At 45.4% G+C, this 22,342-nt stretch overlaps 1 protein-coding gene across 1 annotated transcript in view; it reads left to right on the top strand.

The window, feature by feature from the left end:
* Positions 1 to 22,342, top strand: part of RUFY1 (RUN and FYVE domain containing 1) — a 372,133-nt gene that overhangs the window by 319,520 nt on the left and 30,271 nt on the right. The window lies entirely within an intron of this gene.

Here is a 22,342-nt window from a genome sequence, read left to right as displayed (position 1 = left end):
TTCACTCTCTTGCTTGGACCACTGGATTGAATGCACACCATCATTCAAAGACATCAAGGAAATTGTCTGAAGGCAATTAATTGCTTCCCACAGCGACAAACTCAATCTATTGCATAAACCCTAAAACTGCTGCCTACGACTACTGCTCTTGGTATTTATTATTAATTAACTCGGTTTGGAAGTTAAAGTCTAGATGTATATAAGGTGGGTGATAAAGGTGCCCAGGTATCGTACTTAAACCCCATGGTATGAGGACAGCCTGTAATGTTGCTTTGGGCATCAGAATCTGCTTGGATGCTCACCTTGATACTTAGTGCAAAACTTAGCTACAGGTCCAGGTCTGTTTTCCGGTCCTTTGGTTCCCAGATCTTGATGACCCCTCCAGGGGTATGCCTACATTGAGAAATGAAGCCTGGGCCCATACAGAGACCAGCGACATGGACAGGTGAGACAAGTTTGTCCTGTTATTGGACCTTTACTATAGCCCTATATCAAGTATCAGACTATATCTCCACTACTCGCAATATACGTATAAATGTCTCCTGAACAGTATTTGTTCAACAATTAAACTATCGAGCAACCAGGAAATTGTGTTTGACTTTTGTTCACTGTAGAGTTTCTCCAGTGCGGATTTTTCCTTGAGTACTTTGCAAGATAGAAGAAAAGAAGGAGAACCTGGTACAGAGATAAACTTAAACTCCTAAAACAAAAAGACCCCAGTCTCTTCCATACAGGCCAGACCTGCTGTTCCAAGGCCCCCAGTACAATCTTGCTTTTCAGTCACTGGCTTTAATAGCATTTCTGTTGAAGCCTAGGTCTTGAAGGATAGAATCTGCAATTGAACGGCAGACTGTGACTCTGTAATTCCCCTAATTACTCAAGTCATGAAAAATCTGGTACTGTACTTAAAAATCCTTCTTCACCTGGTGTGAACACAGACATTGCCACCCCAGGGATTACTCAGTACCTTGTATCCTGGCTTTTTTCTGCAATGGCTTTTCTGATTTAACCAAAACGCGCCTTTAAAGTGGATGTAAACCCTCACATATACCCAGTGAAGTGAACAGCCTCAGATGATATACAGAGATTAAACAAATCTCCCTACGTAAGTTTCACTTGTATATGTGCTGTCTTTAGCTTTGTACACTGTTTAGAAAGTGCACATCCTGTGGCAATTTTCTCTTCCTAATTTACCTGTGGGAGTGCAGTTTGGCCATACATTGTGAGACAGCTGATTGGAGGAAAGGCACACACCCCCTCTCCACATATGCAGAAACATGAAGAGCTGTGCTGTGAATAGACCAGCTCTCTGCTAATCTATTTAAAGCACCCACCCGACACAAAATTTAGCCTGGTTTTATTTCAGTTGGCGGGGAACTTGTCAGAAGTTATCATGCTAATAACAGAAGAACGAAGCAAGAAAAAGCCATGGGACTTAGGGCTTTGAAGAGAGATAAGTAAACCCTACAAATAGATGTGCCCAGGTCAAATTTCAAGAATGGGGTTTACATACACTTTAAGTTCTCTGAAGGGCCAGGTTTCAGCCTTTTTCGTCCTATTCCAAAAGCCTTGGTATTCTCTTGATGGTAAAAACGTTTATTTAAGGTGTCTCATGGATCAGCCCCCCCCCAATGCAGTACATTTGCCCTTTTGGAATCTGTCTGGTCCCCGTTGCCCTGCTATACCTCCAGTACACATACATGCTCACTTCACCAGGTTGATGAGGATTTAATGGGCATTCTGTCATCAGTTGCTCAGCTTTATTCTATTCACACCTTTTTTGAAAAGTTTTACCAGGTGGATGTGCAGGCCTCTGTGAATGCAGCTTTTCAGCTGCAAGGTTTATTCAGTGGCACTAGGAGTTTGGTCTTTGACATCTTTTTGTTTTGTTGCGCCTGTTGACACAGTTCTGTTTGCTATGTTGTTGCCCACCATTCTGATTCATTACTTGGGAATGTTCCAAGGTCATCATAGAGGACAAGAGGTCACTTTTTACGTCTGGAGGAAAGGAGACTTAATCTCCAAATATGAAAAGGCTTCTTTTTTAAGTCCGATAATTTTTATTGAAAACATTTTTGCAAACATACAAAACAAAAAGTCAAGAGGTCATTTACGTATACAATATTATGTAGAACAAACATGATTGTAACTTCACAATATGCAATAGGGTTAAGCATGAAAGACTGGCTTTTGATCATTTCTCATATATGTATGCATGAAACGATTCAAAGTGGTGTATGCATAACATGTACCTACACCTCTATCTCTCCTCTTCCTTCATCCCTGTTCCCCAAAAACGTTATGCAAGTATAGAGGTAGACAACTTAGATTGGGAGGAAATGGCATGCCACAGACTGTGAGATGCTGCAGTTGTGCAGCCACGTAAATGTAGTATGGGTTGGGTACCACCAGCCCGCCTGCATCCTTTGACTCCTGTAATGTTTCCAGTTTAATACGAAGAGTTTACTTCCTCCACATCAATGCCCGAAATATGGGCTTACATTTTTTGAAAATATGCACAGGAATCGGACCGGTGCATTGTGAAGAGCATATAAAAGCGGAGGTCCCCAAATCATTTTTATCTAGTTGCACCGCCCATCTAATGATAATGATAACTTTATCCAGCTAGCAGTTTTTTTTTTGTTTACATTTCTGGAGCAGTGGGTATATATTTTACTTATTATAAGAGTCTAAGTTAGGGTGTCGTTTTCACCACTTTGATCTGTGTCGCTTTTGGAGGGAGGGGAGGTCTCATAGGGTCTGGGGGCGAAAGTTTGGATTCATCCTAATTTATCCTGAAGCCAGAGAAGGACCCTAATCTGTGTATCAGTGCCATGAGGTTTGATAGAGAATTGGAGATATCACCCAGCAAAAGAATAGCATTATCGGCACATAAAGTCAGTTTTTCATCCGTTTCCCCTTGCCTAAATTCAATGATGTCAGGGTCCCCTCTAATAGCTGCCACCAGAGGTTCAATTGCCAGAGTTAATAAGAATGGGGATAAAGAGCACCCCTGTCTTGTCCCTCTGTGCAACTCGAAGGATAAGGTATTCTTTATTCTGAGACGAGCAAAAGGAGTTTTATGTAGTAATTTAAGTCAGGAAATAAATGTCTGCCCCAGATTGAATTTGTCAAGCACTTGCCACAAGTATTGCCACTTTACACTATCGAATGCCTTGGTGGCATCAAGTGATAATATAGCTCTGTTGCCCATATTGTCTGTAGGGATTTGCATATCTAGATATAATCTCTGAAGGCTATTCTCTGTTGACGGATTGGGTATAAACCCTGATTGGTCATGTAATTGAACCGCGACCCACACTGTGTTTGTGGGCTTCCGTCAGTATACAGCTTCCTCCAGTCTTGAACATATATATCAGATATTCTAGCTGCCCCCATACAAAACTAGCCGACAACATAGATTGGATAAGTTCTGGAACCAACTACTTTATTGAACAGTCTCACACAATTTATACACACATGAGGACATCCCCCTCCTGATCAAATTACCCCACAAGGTCATGTGCCTGATTACATTATCCTATGCAGATGAAATTGTATACAGAAATATAATTAACATATCTAAGGAACAACCAACACAAACAGTATACTTTCTCTGTCGCTCATTGACAGACGTAGTCCTCCTTGATTAATATCAACTCGGGTTATACTGCCCTCTACAGGAGTAGGACTAGACAGGAAAGAAAACGTTCTGGCCACACCCTAGGGGCAGTCCCAGAGGGTATATCCTCTCACTTCCTGCTACAGCAAATCAGTTTTTTCCTGTCTAGTTAGGAGTAAGGACCTAGATTCCTTGCTAGGATCTTCGGTCCTGGCAGGATTTTTTTAGAAATACTTTTTTAGACAGCTTTTTTTCTCCAGTGTTCCTGTGAGATCTTCAAGCAAGCACGCTGAAACTGGGCGACGGGCTGGATGTTGAGATCCAGTGGTCACCCCAGTTCAGCCTACGAGCGCGTGCAGGCGATAGCTCTGCGCTGGGTCGGCCGCGACATAGTCCCACTGGACGGGGACTGACCCTGCGAGTTAAACGTCTCGCCTGGACGCCAATGACCAGCAGAGTCACGGCGTCCGTATTGGTCGACAGCCCCCCCACCCCGGTGGAGAGGGGTTCTGTCAGGAGTTGGCGCCCTCCTGGTTCCGGTATGGTGAGTAGAATGTTCCCCCTCTCCCCCTGTCGGGTTTGTTGGTGGACGCGGGCCCCTCTCTGGGATGGTGCGACACTCAGTTTCTGGGTCTCCCCTCTATCCTATAACAGGTCACAGATCCCCCAATTTGAGTGTGATTTTGTGAATAGAAACCAGAAGGCTTGGTTTGGGAGCTGACTATCTAAAGTCACTATATGACTGTAAGGATGACTGAAGTCAGTGGCAGACTAATAAAAGGCATTACTATTGAGGTATAGAGGTATCCTACCTGTCATAGTGTGCATACAGGCCGATGCCTATGCCTGAGTTACTGCATCCGCAGGTCGCCATCCCTCCAGAAAGCCGGTCACTTCCACAGGCCGCACAGGCCGAGGACACCTCCCGCAGGCCGTACAGGCCGAGGACACCTCCCGCAGGCCGCACAGGCCGAGGACACCTCCCGCAGGCCGCACAGGCCGAGGACACCTCCCGCAGGCCGCACAGGCCGAGCGTGCACTCCCGCAGGCGGCACAGGCCGATGCCTATGCCTGAGTTACTGCAGCCACAGATCGTCATCCCTCCAGAAAGCCGGTCACTTCCACAGGCCGCACAGCCTCCCGCAGGCCGAGGACACCTCCCGCAGGCCGCACAGGCCGCATGCACACCTGCCGCAGGCCGCTGCTAGCTTGCAAGCTACCGCTATCCTACACAGGCCGCCGCCATTTTCTTGCAGATCGCACGAGGCCGCCATATTGGCGTAGCCTCGTGTCTCCAGCATGGGGGCGGCCATGTTTGAGGTGACCAAACACCTCGTGGAGTAATTGGGAGGTGCCAGAAGGCGTGTAAAGGGGCGGAGCCGCCTCCTTGGCACGGGAAAGCAAGCCAAAGACTTCCTGTCTGTAACAGACAGTGCTGGAAGCAAGTTGATAAACTTCTGTGCATCAGGTGAGCCTTGGGGTCTCTCTCTCTCTTTCTGAGGGGTCCAAGCAGGTAGACTGAGGGGCGCTATTGCGCTGGAGGACTAAGAAAAAAAAAAAATGTTTTTTTCTTGCAATTAATTTTTTTTGTGTTTGCTGGCAAGTGTCTTGTTACATGAACCCTGCCACACATGTATCCCCACCTGATCCCCTCGGGGTGGCCGCAGGACCCTCCAGTACCCCACTTGTGATGATGCATTATCAGCAGTTTTGGAGTCTTTGGTATCCCGGGTGGAGGTAGCCTGTCAGGGACGGGGGTCAAGAAGAGCGACCCCCGCCTACCCCTATGTCATCCGATACTTCAGATACGGATTCTGAGCTGGTCATTGCAGTCCCTTTTCTGGGGTTGTTGTCTCAGGTACGATCTCCGACAGTAAGGAGGACGCTTCTGCCTCCGCCATAGCACAAGAAGCGTTGGTGGAAGCACTAGTTGTGTCTGTCCGGGAAACCTTAAATCTTGAGGTTACACCGGCAGAGGTAGCTGAGACTCGTATTCCTTTTTTGGTACTAGCAAGCCTACCAAAATGGTGAAGGGTTTCCCTTGCCCAAATGGGGTCGTCCGTAACGAGCCCCTGCTATTTCCAAACGCATTGCTAGGCGCTATCATTTTGAGGAATCCCTCATTACAAAGAGGGACGGTACCACCAATAGTGGACTCACCGATTTCCAGACTAAATAAAGCCACTGTTATCCCGTTGGATTAACAGAATGGGCCCCACCCATCCCTAGGGTGGGGGGACGTCTTCACTGGTTTCCGGATCCAGGGCTTTCCAGAATCCCGGATAAAGGGGTTCGCAAGGTCATATGGTCGGGATACAAGATCGAGTTTCGATCACTTCCACCGGTGCGATTCTTCCCTTCCAATATTCGACATCCCCGGGTCGCTTAAAAAGCTTTGCGGGGGACAGCTTGATGCAACAAGCAGTGGTAGTTCCCATTCCTTGGAGGAGTTCTAGTCGAACTTGTTCACAATGCCCAGGAAAAAGGGCTAGGTGCGTCCAATTCTGGTCTTGGAAGAGATGGAGTCCATCCATACAGTGGTGGCCTCCCTGCATCAGGGGGATTTCCTGGCATCCATAGACATTTAGGATGCCTATCTTCATATCCCCATCTTCGCAGGACATCAGCGTTTTCCTTGCTTTTCCCAAAGATCATCCCTGGTTCCCACCAGGAGACTGAACTATCTGGGCCTAATTCATACATCCATGGCAAGAGTGTTTCTCCATGCGGAGAAACTCCAGAAGATTCAGTCAATGATTCGGATGTTGCTGTCCGTCAACTGGCTGGGATTGATGGTCGTCTCCTTAGAGGCAGTACCGTTTGCCCAGTCTCCTACCCGAACTCTCCAAAGAGGAGATTCTTCTCATATGGAATCGGAATCCCGATTCCCTGGACAATCGGATCCGATTGAGCGAGCGGACCAGGGAGGCTCTGGTCTGGTGGTTTCGGTCTCCGATGCTCAGCCAGGGGAAGTCATTTCTTCTGATAAAGTCCAGGTTACCGATAAATGTGTTGGAACTGAGAGCGATCAGACTTTGTCTGATTTATTGGACCGAGCAGCTCCAGGACAGCCCGGTTTGGAGGACTATGCCACGGTCATGACTTATGTCGATCACCAAGGGGCACCAAGAGTGCCCTGGCGGCCATAGAAGTGGCCAACATTCTTATTGGGGGAACAGTTGTTCCAGTTCTCTCCGCGATATTTATCACGGGGGCGGACAGGCAGATTATTTCAGCCGTCAGATTCTGGATCAAGAGGAATAGTCTCTTCATCCAGAGGTATTTCACCAGCTGTCCCTTCATTGGGGCACCCCGGATATGGATCTGTTGGCATGTTGGCAGGCTGGCTCAACAGGGCTCGCGCCCGCGATCCTCTAGCGGACGCAGCAGACGCGCTGAGCGCCCCGTAGGGGAAGTATCAGCTACTGTATGTCTTCCCCCCTCTCAAGTTACTGCTGAGATTTTTCCGCAGGATAGAGGTGGAGGGAACTCCAGTTATCCTGGTAATTCCGGGCTGGCCTCGTCAAGCCGGGTACGCCGACTTGGGCAGACTAGTCGCGGACGCTCCTTGGAGACTTCCTCTCAGGAAGGATCTGCGGTCTCAAGGACCGATCTTCCATCGTGCTTTACAGTCGCTGGCTTTAACGGCCTGGCCATTGAGACCCAGGTACTGAAGGACAGAGGACTATCAGCTTCAGTTATTCCTACTCTAATTAAAGCAAGGAAAGCGACTTCCAGCAAAGTCTATTATCGCACATGGAAGGCTTATATTGCGTGGTGTGAATCGTTGGAGTTTTCCCCCACGTGATAAAAAGAAAATTAATGCTGCGCTACGGTGAACGTGGGGTATATCCAAAAATGCTGCTGTGCATAAAATCAAAGTGATTTTGAAAGGTGTAAGTGTAAAAAGAACAGCGCAGATTGGGTGTACTATACTTATAAAGTGCTCAATGTGCTGATGAAAGAATTGTAAGTAATAATGGTTGGTGCATGTATAGGTATAAACCACATATACTTTTAAAATGCAAATATGAAACAATAAATAAATTCTCTTAACATATATGCTAAAAGTGCAAATCACCAACTAATATAGTGCAATTCATAAATTGAGGAAATAAATAACATATGTAAAGTCCAATAACAATAGAAAGTCCCAAAGTGCAATAGCCAGCAAGTAGCCAGTGAAAGTCGTTTGATTGAGAAACAACCCAAAATGGTGCTCAAGTGCTGGAAATTATATGCATGCTGCAATGGTACGATGGTGGTGATTAACTCCTCTCCCCTAGGTAGTTGACACTTACCGGACAGTGTGGACCCTCAGACTTTATAGCGTAAGGGTCTCACAGGCGGAGTCCGGCATACAATCCGGGTAAAATGCTGTGGGTGGAAATGACAGCCGATGCGGGCTCCCCTATGCAATCTCACAGGATGGTCACCATATAAGAAGGAAAGAAGGAATCCCAATAGCGTAATATTGCTTAAACAGTAGATTTATTGGTCTCAAGAAAGAAAAAAACTCACATTTTGTGTAGTAAAATCAGGCACTGTATGAAACGGTAGATCCCTGGGATGACGGTGCGCAGCGGGGCTGGCTTGGCTCCGGCAATGGCTTGGCTCCGTACCTATTCGGTGACCCGAATCTTGTTTTTTTCTGCAAAAGGGGGTTGAGCAGAAACTATCCTTGAGCACTATCAAGGGTCAGGTTTCAGCGTTGGCAATCTTCTTCCAGAAGCCTCTGGCTACTCATTCCTTGGTACGGAATTTCATCCAGGGGGTGCAGCACTTGGCTCCGCCAGTGCGCGCGCCCTTACCATCCTGGGATCTTAATTTGGTGTTGTCGGTTCTTCAGAAACCTCCCTTTGAAAATATCAGGGAGATTCCCTTGCTTACATTATCCCAGAAGGTTACATAGATACATAGTTAGTGAGGTTGAAAAAAGACATCAGTCCATCCAGTTCAACCTATGATGTATGTGTGTGTTTGCTTTTAACCGTACATTGTATACCCCTGTATGTTGTGGTCTTTAAGGTGTCCATCTAATAGTTTTTTGAAACTATCAATGCTCCCTGCTGATACGACTGCTTGTGGAAGAGAATTCCACATCCTTACCGCTCTTACAGTGAAGAACCCCTTACGCATTTTAAGGTTAAACCGCCTTTCCTCAAGTTTTAGTGAGTGGCCACGTGTCTTATTGTATCTCCTTTCTCTGAATAGTTTGTTCCTTATGCTCGGGTCGCCAGTACAGTATTTGTACATTGATATCATATCCCCCCTCAATCGTCTCTTCTCCAGAGAGAATAGGTTCAGTGCTTGTAGTCTTTCCTCATAGCTGATGTCCTCCATTCCACCAAGAAGGTGGCCTTCTTGGTGGCTATCACTTCTGCACGCAGGGTGTCAGAACTGGCTGCATTATTGTGTCATTCCCCAGATCTGGGGATTCATAGGGATTAGGTAGTTCTTCATCCGAAGCCATCTTTTCTTCCTAAGGTGGTTTCAGATTTTCATCTGAATGAAGATATTGTGCTACCTTCCTTGTGTCCTAAGCCCAATCATCCTCAGGAATATGCGTTGCATTCCTTGGATGTGGTTCGGGCAATCAGGGTATACCTGAAGACTACGGAATCGTTCCGTAAGACCGATTCACTTTTTGTGATCACGGATGGCCCCAGAAAGGGGTTGCCTGCATCTGCCGCGACTATCTCCAAATGGATCAGACAGACGGTGGTACAGGCTTATTCTATTAAGGGTCGGAATTCTCCGTTCCCTGTTAAGGCGCACTCCACTCGAGCGCTCAGTACTTCCTGGGCCTACCGCCATCAGGCGTCAGTGGTCCAGGTGTGCAAGGCGGCTACCTGGTCGTCGGTGCATACCTTTATAAAATTTTATAAGTTGATGTGATGGCATCGGCGGATGCCTCATTTGGCCGCAAGGTTTTGCAGACCGCAATTTGAGGAGACCGGTGGTCTACCTCGAGGGTTTTTTTCCGTTGGAATTTCAGTTGAGTCTCATCTTTTGATTTGATGAGCCTTTAAAACTTCTAGTTGGCACCGGTTGGGCCTTCTAGATTGGATTTTGATTTCCATTTTTCCACCCCTCATTTTGTGGCACTGCTTTGGGACGTCCCGAGTTGATATTAATCAAGGAGGACTACGTCTGTCAATGAGCGACAGAGAAAAATGGATTTTTGTAAGATCTTACCGTAAAATCCTTTTCTCTTAAGCTCATTGACAGACGTAGTACCCACCCCTCTGTTTTTGAGTTGGGTTGGGTTAAATTCTCTAAACACTGCTTTGTGACATAACTGATTTGCTGTAGCAGGAAGTGAGAGGATATACCCTCTGGGACTGCCCCTAGGGTGTGGCCAGAACGTTTTCTTTCCTGTCTAGTCCTACTCCTGTAGAGGGCAGTATAACCCGAGTTGATATTAATCAAGGAGGACTACGTCTGTCAATGAGCTTAAGAGAAAAGGATTTTACGGTAAGATCTTACAAAAATCCATTTTTTTCTCTATTGTTCATTGACAGACGCAGCTCCATATCTTCTTTAGACCATTGGGTTATGCTGCTCCCCTCAGGCATAGGACACTAGGCAAGAAAAAGCTTTACCACACCTATGGGGGCTGTCCCTGCAGACATAACCCCACACACTCTGCTACAGCCTCTAGTTTGTTTCTGCCTAGTTTAGGAATAGGACCTAGTTCCCTGCTGGGACTTCGGTCTTAGCTATTAATAGGGCAATATGTTATTTTATGATTTTTTATTTTCACTAGTTTAGAGTTCCTGGAGAACTACAAGCAACAGCCGGCTGTGATTTTTGACTGGATATTCTAGATCCTTAAGGTCTCCCAGCCTGGCCAGCAAGAGCAGGTTATAGTTCAGAACTAGGCCTCGCCACGACAGAGCCCCGATGGATGGGGACGAGCCTTCAAGTGGACAAGTCTCGCTGGGACACGATCGACCTGGAACGCCCTGAGTTGCAGCGTACCCTCTGGCTGGCAGCACCCCTACCCTGGGGGGGGGAGATGGACTGTTTGGAGTGGTGCCCACCTGGTACCATGGTATGGTGAGTAATATTGTCCCCCCAATCCTCTGGCGGTCCCAGGGTGGATGTGGGCCCTCTCCCTGGAATAGTCGGACCCTCGGGGCTCCCTCTGTTCCCCTGGCCTCTGGGATATTAGGCCTACCCCCTCCAAGTCTTTTCCCCTACCCATAGCAGGTCCTACCTCTGAAATATTGCGGCCGCAGCGGTGTTTTTCTGTTGGGGTGGTGGGGTCTCTTCCTAGAGACCCTCCGATGCCTCTTGTCTGGGACCCCCTCTGGGGGTTGGGGAGACCGCCATTTTGCTGTAGTTTCATGCTTTCTATTTTCCCATTGAAATGCATTGTCAGCCATTTTTTGTTAGTTTCCCATAGGACTGCATGAGGCGGCCATTTTCCACGATCACTGGACAAGCAAACAGCACGACACTCAAAAAATCTTGCAATGACCCAGGCTGTGCTTCTGTTTCCTGTGTAAGAACGTTTTACTTTCTGTTTCACAGAACCTGTTGGCAGTCTCCTGAGCAGTTTGGTAAGGTTTTCTGGGGTCCCCTGTAGGTTTTCCTCACCGACTCTGCTATCAGATTGTATTGGATTGGGACTAGGTATACCGCTAAGTGGGATCGCGATTTAGCGACTTTTAAAGTGACACTGCATTATTTTTATCTCAGTATAAAATGGAGTCCCAGGGTACTATTTCACCTACAGACTCCCTAGGTGCGGCTGCGGAACCTTCTGTGTCGCAGCCCCTGTCTGTGCTTACAGCAGTCTTGGAAAGCCTAGTGTCAAAGGGGACGAGGGAGAGGGAAGGGTAGAGGCAAAGGCCCCCCCCCCATTCCCAGAATCGGGGAGGATATGTGTCAGTTCACAATAGGTTCTCACCTTTGAGGGATATTGTTTAACCAGAGAGGTTTATTACCTCCCATCTATCGGGACAAGATAGGGGAGATACTCGCAGAGATGAGCGGCCCTATTATACTCAATTAAATAATGCCTACTATAGACCATCCCCACAGTATCATCAGGAGGTAGATTATTCGAATATGGCCCCTTCACATTCAGGCCATTATAATGAGGACAGGCATCAGGTTTTTCCTCGGGGTACTCCAAGAGTAAAAAGGCCAAAAAAAACAAAAGAGAGACCCGAGGGGGGAGGAGAGTCGGAGTTAAAAAGGAGGCGGCTTTAAAGGACTGCGGATTGTTTAACCTTAGTTCTGCTACTCTCTCTAATGAAGAGAAGCATGTCCTCAATCGTGGTCTTAAATTCGCACCTCCTAAAATGTTCAACAAATTCGAAACCTTTATCGACTTACAGAAGTATGTTCGGAAATTAAATATCAAAAGGTATATAATGACCAATCCGATTCGTCCCAGATCTGATTATTCCATGGGAGTTAGAATTACTACCCTTTCAAATTCCTCTACTTTTAATCCCCCTGGGCCTCTGGCACCCTCCCTGTCAGTGTTTCGCGACCTGGTAGCGAGGGATCTGGATGAGCTAGAGATAAACAGGCCAAGGACCACAACCACCTTTCAAAAGAGGTTAAAACTATTAAAAGAAAGAAAGGATATTGTAGTCAGACCGGCGGATAAAGGGGGTGGCATCGTGATTTTAGATGCCTCCGCCTATGATGCCGAGATGAACCGACTGTTGTGAGATCGGAATACGTATGTCCCCCTGGCCGGAAATCCAACTAACAGTTATAAGACTGACAGTTATAAGACTGAACTACTTTCATTGGTAGATAGTGGATTTCAGAAAAAGCTATTAACCAAGAAGGAAAAAGCGTTTCTGGTCCCTTCGGCACCGCCGATTCCGGTAATCTACTATTTACCGAAGGTGCATAAGGACCCAGTAAACCCACCCGGGAGACCAATCATCAGTGGCATTGATTCTGTCACCTCCCGGGTGGGTAAGTACATTGATCGTTTTTTACAACCTCTGGTATTAAGGACGCCTTCTTTTCTCCGAAACTCTACGCAGGTTATTAACGAATTGGCACAGATAACGTGGAAGGATAGTTATATCCTGGCAACTGCAGACGTGTCATCTTTATATACTATAATCTCACACCACCATGGTATGGAAGCAGTAGCCTATTATCTGGAGCAGGACGCACTTTTGAGTTTTCAAAGGGAGTTCCTGCTGTCTTTATTAGACTTTGCAATGAATCACAACTACTTTTGGTATGAGAACACCTTTTACCGGCAAAGTCATGGAGTTGCCATGGGCGTGAAATTCGCGCCAAGCATGGCCAACTTGTTTATGGAGGAGGATGTCGTCGGTGGTGAACTTGTGCCTGAGCTGGTGCTCTGGCGAAGGTACATAGATGACATCCTCCTCCTATGGGATGGTGATTCCGATTCTTTGAGCCAGTTCATGTTAACTCTTAACACCAACGATAAGGGCATTTCCTTGCAATACGAGTCTAGTAGGTCAGAAATACATTTTCTCAACCTTAATATTAAGGTGGTCGATGGACGCCTTGTCACTTCAACTTTCTTCAAAGAGACTGACAGGAACGGATTCATTGAAACAACCAGTTGTCATCATTCGGAATGGTTGAAGTCCGTTCCTGTCAGACAATTCCTGAGACTCAAGCGGAATTGCTCCAATCGGAGCGATTTCCTGAGAGAAGCTTCGGTTCTTCGAAAAAGATTCTTGGAGAAAGGTTATGGTGAGGTTGAATTGGATAATGCCTTTCTAAAAGCTGATCAACGTGAGAGAGCGGATTTGATGCAGTTGAGGACTAGGGAAAGAAACGATTCATTCCAACATGCTTTTTTCTCGTCCTACTCTGTACAGCACTACTCAGTTAAAAAGATCTTGTGTAAACATTGGGGGGTACTGCGCAATGACAGTGTACTTGGCCCCTCCCTCCCAGATACACCCTCTGTGGTGTTTAGAGGGGTACCACCATTGCGGCTGCAAATAGCCCCAAATGTTTTGAATCCACCTAGAAGGGTTTCCTTCTTTCAGGAAAGGGGGGGGTTTTTACCCCTGTAGGAGGTGTGCCATCTGCAAAATAAATGTTGCGGGTGGCAGGAGGATTGATTCCTTCCAATCATTATCCACGCAGGTGGTTCATAAGATTCGACCATTTATCTCTTGCTGCACTAAGCATGTTGTATACATGTGTGAAAACTAAATAGTTAAAACCCGTGCTAAAAAGTGTATAAATGTAAAAGGTGAATAAAACTGTGCTTCCTGGAGCTGCTGCTCACCAAGTAAAAGTCCAGAATGTAATAAAATCAATCAAGAAGGCAGCGCTAACAGGTATGTTTAAATAGATATATCCGTATGACTGTGATCAAAATATTAAAATGGGTAAAAAGTAAAGTGCAAATCGTGATCAACAAGTACAAAATTAATAAATATTGAAGTGCAAAATAATGTTACAATTATATGTCCATTGTGCAACCATGTGCAAAATACAAAATATATGGATTAAAGTGCAGTCCAAAAGGTTCCTTCAAAGAACTAAAGTGCTGGAAAGGTGCTCAAAATAGTCCATAAGGTGCCCAAGTGCTCTTCAGGAAGAAAAAGCCCCTATGGGGATGCACTCACCAGATTAAGGATATATGTAAGCCTTGAGCAGATATAATATCCCCTGGACAGGTGGATCGATCCAATACAGCCTCTTTGAAATCCAATACAGCCTCTTTAGAATGGCTCCCTTAGTATTTCCTATCCTCTCTCTCACCAACAATGTGTGTCAAAAGAAGGGGAAGAAGCCAGACATAGTGAAGCCCCTAGGTGTATTTATTAAAATCAAGTGATAAGAATGGTACTCACAAACATAGTATGGTAATCAGCGTTGGTTTAGCAAACACTATGAGTCACTCCACTTCCGTGTACGCTGCCGGCGTGCGTTCCACGGTGGTTTCAGGAAATGACGTTGTGATGCTCCGCTGCCCGGAAGTGCGTCGACGCGTTTCGCCCGCCTACTTTGAGCGTTATCAAAGACCTTGTTGTATACATGATTAGGTGCCCATGTGGCAAGGAATATGTTGGCCAAACTATCCGCAAGCTTCATATCCGATTGCAGGAACATGTAGCAAATATACTAAAAGGATTCCCGAAGCATAGTGTCTCTCGGCACTATGACTTATGTCATAATGGGGATCCTAGTGGCACTGTGTTCCTAGGTATTGATCGTTTTGCGGGTAGCTGGAGGGGGAGCAATATGACTAGAGGCGTATCCAGGTTGGAGACTTCCTGGATATATAAGATGAAATCTTATGCCCCTTTCGGCCTTAATATCGACTGGGACATAAATGCATTTATCAGCAATTCTTAAACGCCCTGCCCCCTTCCAGACCTTTCTTTCTTGAATATATAAATATATTTTTATAGTATTTATTTCCTCCTGAGTTTGCATGTTTTTAGTATCCGGCCTTTTATACCCATTAGGGTTATTTACAAATGGATTTTAAATATTAATTTTTAGCTTTATAAAATTATATGGTCAGATAACATCAGAATGGCATGTAACATAATACAGGATGCGGGTTTATACAACAAAAAATGACTGTTGCTAGGATTGGATATCCATAAAGCATTCGACAGTGTGTCGTGGGCATACCTACAAAAACTCTTGCCATCTTTTGGATTCGAAAAATAATTCCTTAATGGCTTTTCAGCGTTGTATGATCATCCCAAAACCAGAATAAAAATACCAGGCTGTAATTCCCCCTTCTTCCCCCTAGGTAGAGGCACAAGACAGGGTTGCCCGCTGTCCCCCCTCCTCTTTGCGCTAGCTCTTGAGCCCCTTTCCTTGGCAATTCAAAACCACCCCGAGATAATGGGATTTAAAAAAGGAGATGATAATTATAAATTAAGTCTATACGCGGATGATGCCCTCTTATTCCTAACTGACCCCCATACCTCGTTACCAATACTTCTACATACCTTAGACAATTTTGCATCCTTCTCAGGTCTAGGCATAAACGTTTCCAAAACAGTAGCGCTCCCTATAAATTTTACAGAACCAGAACTCTTACAACTTAAAGCAAACTATCCCTTTACTTGGTCCACAGACAACCTCCCATACCTTGGTATAAAACTAACTAAAGAATATAATAGCCTATTCGATTGTAACATACCCCCCTTATTTGCAAATATACGTAATACCCTCAAAACATGGTCTTCCTATCCATTATCATTCCTCGGGAAAATTACGGCAATTAAAATGAACATCCTCCCCAAATAAGTGTACTTGTTCAGAGCTCTCCCCATCTCTATCAATAAATCATATATCTCCAAAATACAATCCTCAATAAACAAGGTTATATGGAATAATAAAAAACCCAGATTTGCCCAAAACATATTGTACAATCCTCAATCCTCAGGTGGAGTGGGTGCCCCAAATATTTGGTCCTATTATGTCAGTTGTATCTCAAATAACACAATGGCACATAGCGCAGGAGGCCCCCCCGTGGGTTATTTTTTAAACGAATGCCATTAAACCCTACCGATTGTCTAGTATCCTTTAGCACCGCACTATCCCCATTAGACAGATCTCAACACGCAATAAAATTGTCTCAGATGCCCTTAAAGTGTGGACTAAGGTGGGGGGCATCAAAGACCTTTCATCTAACCCACCTTTGGCTGTCTCCTTCCTAGGGGATCCCAGATTTGAGGAGGCATTTCTAAATCCAGAAATGTTTTCCTGGTGGAACTCTAATAATATGCATAGAATAAAAGACCTCTATGACGGTGGAACATTCCTCTCCTTCCACAAACTAAAAGAAACCCACAATATTCCTGACTCGGAGTTATCTAATTACGAAAAGATACTCATTACCCCCTCCCGTGTCTCAACTCCTTGAGTCTCTGCGAACATATCAGTCTGAACAATCCTAAGGGGAAGGGACTTATCTCTGCTATGTACACAAACTTCATTACTAATGTCTCCTCACCAAAGCTTCAATATATGTTAAAATGGGAAATTGATCTTCAACAAACGTTCTCCCCAGCGGAATGGTCTATGATGATACAAAATATACGTAAATCCACCAAGTCCTTAAATATCAGGGAAACGGCATTGAAGATATTTACTCGCTGGTATTACACCCCAGAACAACTCGATAAATTTTTCCCAGACACCTCATCAGTCTGTTTCAGGGGATGTGGTGAAATAGGCACCCTCAAACATATTTTCTGGGAATGTAGTAAACTTTCCAACTGCTGGTCCCAGATTTTCTCTTTGATAGAGAAACTGACAGGCAAGAAAATCACTCTTTTTCCACATCAATGCTTGTTGTTTTACAACATTCCAGAACTGCCCTCCCACCTCACAAAGCTAGTCCACACCATATGCATCGCAATGTTGTGGACAGTAGCCTATCACTGGAAAAACACCGAAGTCCCATACTCCCAAATATTGAACAGAGTGGAAGAGATCAGGGCCATGGAAAATCTTCATCATACGATCACCAACTCTAAAAAACAATTTGACTTGAAATGGAACCCATAGTTTCTTTACAAATGCTCCTTAGACTCATAACATACACTTAAAACACCATTCTTGAATGCTCCACATACCAGCCCTTCAACATATTGAGCTATCTGCGCAAAGATATACATAATTAACCTCTAACACTGACTCTCCCCACCATAGTGAGATGTTAATCGGAATCTCTAATATGGGCATGCCCTAGTATGCTAATGGCATTGATGATCTATGTTTTTGTACTATCTGCAATACACTGTTGATAAATTTATATTTTTCTGATACTTCTATATTTTGGTCAAAAAAAAAAAAAAAAGTTCCATAGGTATCTCCTATACTATTCACTTATGGTTTTACTGTGATATATATGCATCTGTTCACTGTCCTATGTAAATCTAATCCTAACTGCTGTACCACGAATGTTGTATTTAAATACTTTTCAAATAAACGTTTTTAAACAAATAAAAAAAAGAAATTATATTGTATCGGTTTTTATATATATTTGTATTTTTGATGATTATGGCTTCAGCATGTTTATGTATGTGATATTTATTTATGCATTGTCACTTTTCCATTTTGACTGTGCAATATGGTTTCCCGCCACTAGATGGAGCCGCTTCCGGTCTGAGCGAAGTTACCATACTATGTCATTATTAGGATGAGTCATGTATGGATCGCGGCCCATTATCTACTTGATTGTATATGTTGGGTCTTGTTTTCAAATATCTATTTATTCTTTTGCTGCCTATTGACCTCCGTTGTGAGCTATGATAGGCTTCCGGTGGTCGGATCGCTTGTGACAAGCGTTCACTTCTGGGTATCGTTTAGCCTCCGCCTCCCTCGACTATTTATTGGATAGCGTCTCTGTCTAGCCACACCCCTGACGACGTCACTGTATGACGAAACGCGTCGGGATTGGCTGACGCATGCACAGACGAGGGATGCGGCGGCCATCTTGTTGGTGGGGAAACCAACGAACTTCACCACGTTGCTACACTAAATGCTGACAACCGACCCTGATTATGTAAGCTGCTCTCTTTTATTCTTTAATAAATTAATTGAGGTACTACACCATGAGGGGATTCTGTGTTTGTTTCCTGAGTGCAGCAAGAGTTTATTGGAATCATTCCAGTCCGCAGCAGGAGGAGGTGTTTGAGGTTACTGGACCCTATCTGTTGTAAGATACATCAGCACTGTGGGCGTTGTGTGACCCTGTGGGGTCTAAGGAGCTGGTAAGAGTATTCAGTGACTCTTTTTTGGTGGTGGATCTTCCTCTTTGCACCCCTTTTGGATACATGTGGACTCTTTATTGCACATGGGACTCATGCTGTCAGCTGAATTTGTTTTATCGTGATTAGCGCGACACCATTTTCCACATTGCTATTAGAAGATATTGTTTTCGTGTCTTTTTGTGTCAGCTGCTTTTCATGTATGGGATTAAACCTTTTATTTAAGTGTTTTATGTATGATTATAGCACAGCAATTTTATCTCATTAGTGTCAAAGGTAGATTTTGTATGTAAAAGTGTTGCTAGCCACAAACGTCCTCTGCTTTCACCTCCCTCGGTAGTTTCCTCAGATTCTAAGGCAGATATGGCCGCCGCAGACGCATCCCACCCTGAGGGGTCGGTGTCTTTGCATTCTGATGGTGAAGAGGACCTGTCCTCGTCCGCCACCGTGCAGGAATGTGCATTGGTGGAAGCACTTATAGTTTCAATGAGGGAAATTTTAAAATTGGCAGATGAATCTATAGCGCAGGGTTTCCAGGTGTCGTTTGGCTCCCGAAAATCCTAAAAATCGGGCAAGGTGTTTTCTTGCCCAGGGCTTTTTGACGATATTGTCAATGAACAATGACGGAGCATCAAGCACATGCTAGTGGTGCCTAAGCGCTTTAAACGCCGTTATCCTTTTGCAGATGCAGTTTCCACTAGGTGGACCATGCCACCAAAGGTGGATCACCCGGTTTCCAGACTGAATAAGTCGATTGTGGTTCCAGTGGAAGAATCCCCAGCCTTCGCGGACCCTGTGGATAGACGAGTGGAGTCTCTGCCCCGCCATCTACATGTGCTAGCGGGTTCCATATTGAAACCAATATTTGTGAATGTTATGGTGTCACAGACGGTTACTGAATGGGTGTAACTAATGGACCAGATGGCTCAAGCCCTGGTGTTAATGTGTGATGCGTCCCTGGATGCGGCTCCCCTAGTGGCCAGTGTCGGCAATGGGGATTGCGATTAGACGTATGGTGCGGTTAAAAAGCTGGTCTGCAGACCAGGCTTCCAAAAAAGCTTTGATGGATCTTCCCTTTTATGGGGGAGATGTTTGGATCCTCTCTGAATGAGTTTATCAAAGGCCTTATGGGTGGGAAGAGTACTCTTCTTCCTCAGTCCTCTAAGGGCAAGGCGCCATGTCATAGATCTGCTCTGTTATGGTGGCTTCATTCTCCAGCACTATGCCTAGTCCTTCCTCCCGTTTTGGACGGTGGTAACCGCAGTCGGCAGCCTGTCGGACTGGGGCGGGGTACTGGGGAAGCTCTTTGCCCAGGGAACCTGGACAGTAGAAGAGTGCAAACTGCCAATCAATGTTTTGGAGCTCAGAGCAATAAAGCTTTGTCTGAGCCACTGGACGACTCGTCTACAAGATTTTCTGGTTCGGATTCAATCAGACAATACCACGGCTGTGGCTTACATCAATCACCAGGGGGGCACCAAGAGTGTCTTGGCGGCAAAGGAGGTGGCTGAGATTTTGAATTATGAAACACCTCTGGGTGTAGGGACCACTCCCCTTGATCCCACAGCTGTCGAATCAGGTAATTCGCTTGCCAGTTTTCCACACCTGGGATGTGCACATGTTGGATCAAGGGGAGTGGTCCCTACACCCGGAGGTGTTTCATCTCCTGTATGTCCGGTGGGGGACACCTGAGGTCGATCTGTTTGCTTCTCATATCAACAAGAAGGTGCAGAGGTTCATAGCCAGGTCTCGAGATCCTATGGCAGAAGCCACAGATGCACTGGTGGCTCCTTGGAGTCAGTATCGGCTGATTTATGCCTTTCCTCCGCTGAAACTCCTGCCGAGGCTTCTATGCAGGCTAGAGGTGGAAGGGATCCCGGTCATTCTGGTGGTTGCAGACTGGCCTCGCCGGTCTTGGTACGCATACCTAGTAAGGTTGGTCATAGATGCTCCTTGGAGACTTCCTATCAGGGAAGATCTGCTGTCTCAGGGCCTGATCTTCCATCCTGCTTTACAGTCGCTGGCTTTAACAGCATGGCTGTTGAGGGATAGAGGTCTTTCTGACTCTGTGATTCCTACGCTATTGATGGCTAGGAAGTCGACTTCCAGGAAGATATATCGTACATGGAAATCGTACATTTCATGGTGAATCGCTGAAGGTGCACCCTTGCTTGTTTTCAGTTGCTAGGGTTTTGGCCTTTCTGCAGAAAGGGGTTGAACAGCGGTTTGAGCTTCAAAGGCCAATGTTGGCTTTGGCCATATATTTTCAACGCCAGTTAGCTACGCATGCCTTAATTCGTACCTTCATTCAGGGAGTGCACCATATGGCTCCTCCGAGGCAGTCCCGGCTACCTCCGTGGAATCTAAATCTGGTATAACATTCAGGAGATTCCTCTGCTTTCATTGTCTCAGAAGGTTGCTTTTTTGGTGGCTATTACTTCTGCCAGCTGAGTATCTGAATTGGCGGCGTTGTCTTGGCACTCGCCTTATTTGGTGGTTCACAGAGATAAAGCGGTATTCCGACCAAATTAGTCTTTTTTTCCTAAAGTGGTTTCTGATATTCATTTGAATAAAGCATTGTGCTGCCTTCACTCCGTCCCAAGCCCAAGCATCCCAAGGAAAATGCCTTGCATTCTTTGGATGTGGTTCGGGCAATCAGGGTTTATCTGGGGGCCACTGAGTCTTTTAGAAAATCAGATGCTCTCTTTGTCCTTACTGAGGGACCTCGTAAAGGATTAGCTGCGTCTGCTGCGACCATTTCCAGATCGATAAGGCAGACGATTGTTCAGGCTTATTTGCTAAAGGGTCAGGTTCCTCCTTTCCCAGTGAAGGCACATTCTACTAGCGCTGAGTGTCTCTTGGGCTTTTCGCCATCAGGTGTCAGTGATGCAAGTTTGCAAGGCGGCAACTTGGTCATCTGTGCATACATTCACAAAATTTTACAAAGTTGGATGTGTTGGCATCTTCAGATACCTCTATTGGCCACAAGGTTTTGAAGGGTGCTGTTTAAAGAGAATCTTTTCTGTTCTCTTTGAGGGTGTATGTTTTTTCTAGGTGAGCTCCAGTTGTTCCTGGTTGAGCTCCATATTACCAGGTTGGCTACGTTTAGCCTTTGGGGAGTTAAGTTCTTCTTTGCGTTGTCTTCCCACCCCTCATGAAAATAATGCCAATGGTCTAAAGAAGATATGGAGCTGCGTCTGTCTGTCAATGAACAATAGAGAAAATTGGATTTTTGTACTTACCGTAAAATCCTTTTCTTTGAAGTTCGACGGACGCAGCACTTGCCCTTCTGCTTCTGAGTGAATGGGGTTTTTTTGTCTTCTAAACACTGCTTGAAACAAAACGAGCATCTGTCGATTAACTTCAGAGAAAAGGATTTTACGGTAAGTACAAAAATCCAGCTATTTCCACTCATAAACTAACAGATGACAGTGGTTCAATTAACCCGAGCCAATTAACTAGCAGACTGCCGCCCTCAAGCTCATGAAATACAATACACATTATCATAGGTGTAAAAACAGATCCCATTGTAGATAACAGGTGAGTAAATCAGCCTATTAATCAATGTGTGGAAGACACTTGAACTTGTAACTTTAAAATTCAGCATTATATTTCTTTCTTTTGATGGCTAGCCAGCCTTACTTGTACAGTCTTGTTTGTGGAGATTTGTCCTTTTTTTTTTTTTTCTTAAATGTAGTATTCTGGATGGGGAACCCTGACCAGGGCTCCCTGACCGTCTCGCACTCGGATGAACCAAGCCTGGCCCGATCCGTCTGGATGACGAACTTCTACCCTGTCGATGTAAATAGATTGTCCGTATAACCACTATGCTTTCACTGCATTTTTTTAAGGTCAGTCCTGGGTGAGTCCCGAAAAGGCTTGGGAACAAAGAGAAAACTGACGTCTTCACCCATACTCCTTGTTTGGCGGTGGCTCCTCCTGCTAGGCAGTGCTTTCTGGATCGCGCTTTCCTGCACGGTGCAGCAACTCCTCCCATGCT

Source organism: Pelophylax lessonae (assembly GCF_965119305.1).
Source record: "Pelophylax lessonae genome assembly, chromosome: 4".
Lineage (NCBI taxonomy): Eukaryota > Metazoa > Chordata > Amphibia > Anura > Ranidae > Pelophylax > Pelophylax lessonae.
Note: the sequence above shows the minus strand (reverse complement) of the source record. Positions and strands in the feature narration are given on the sequence as shown.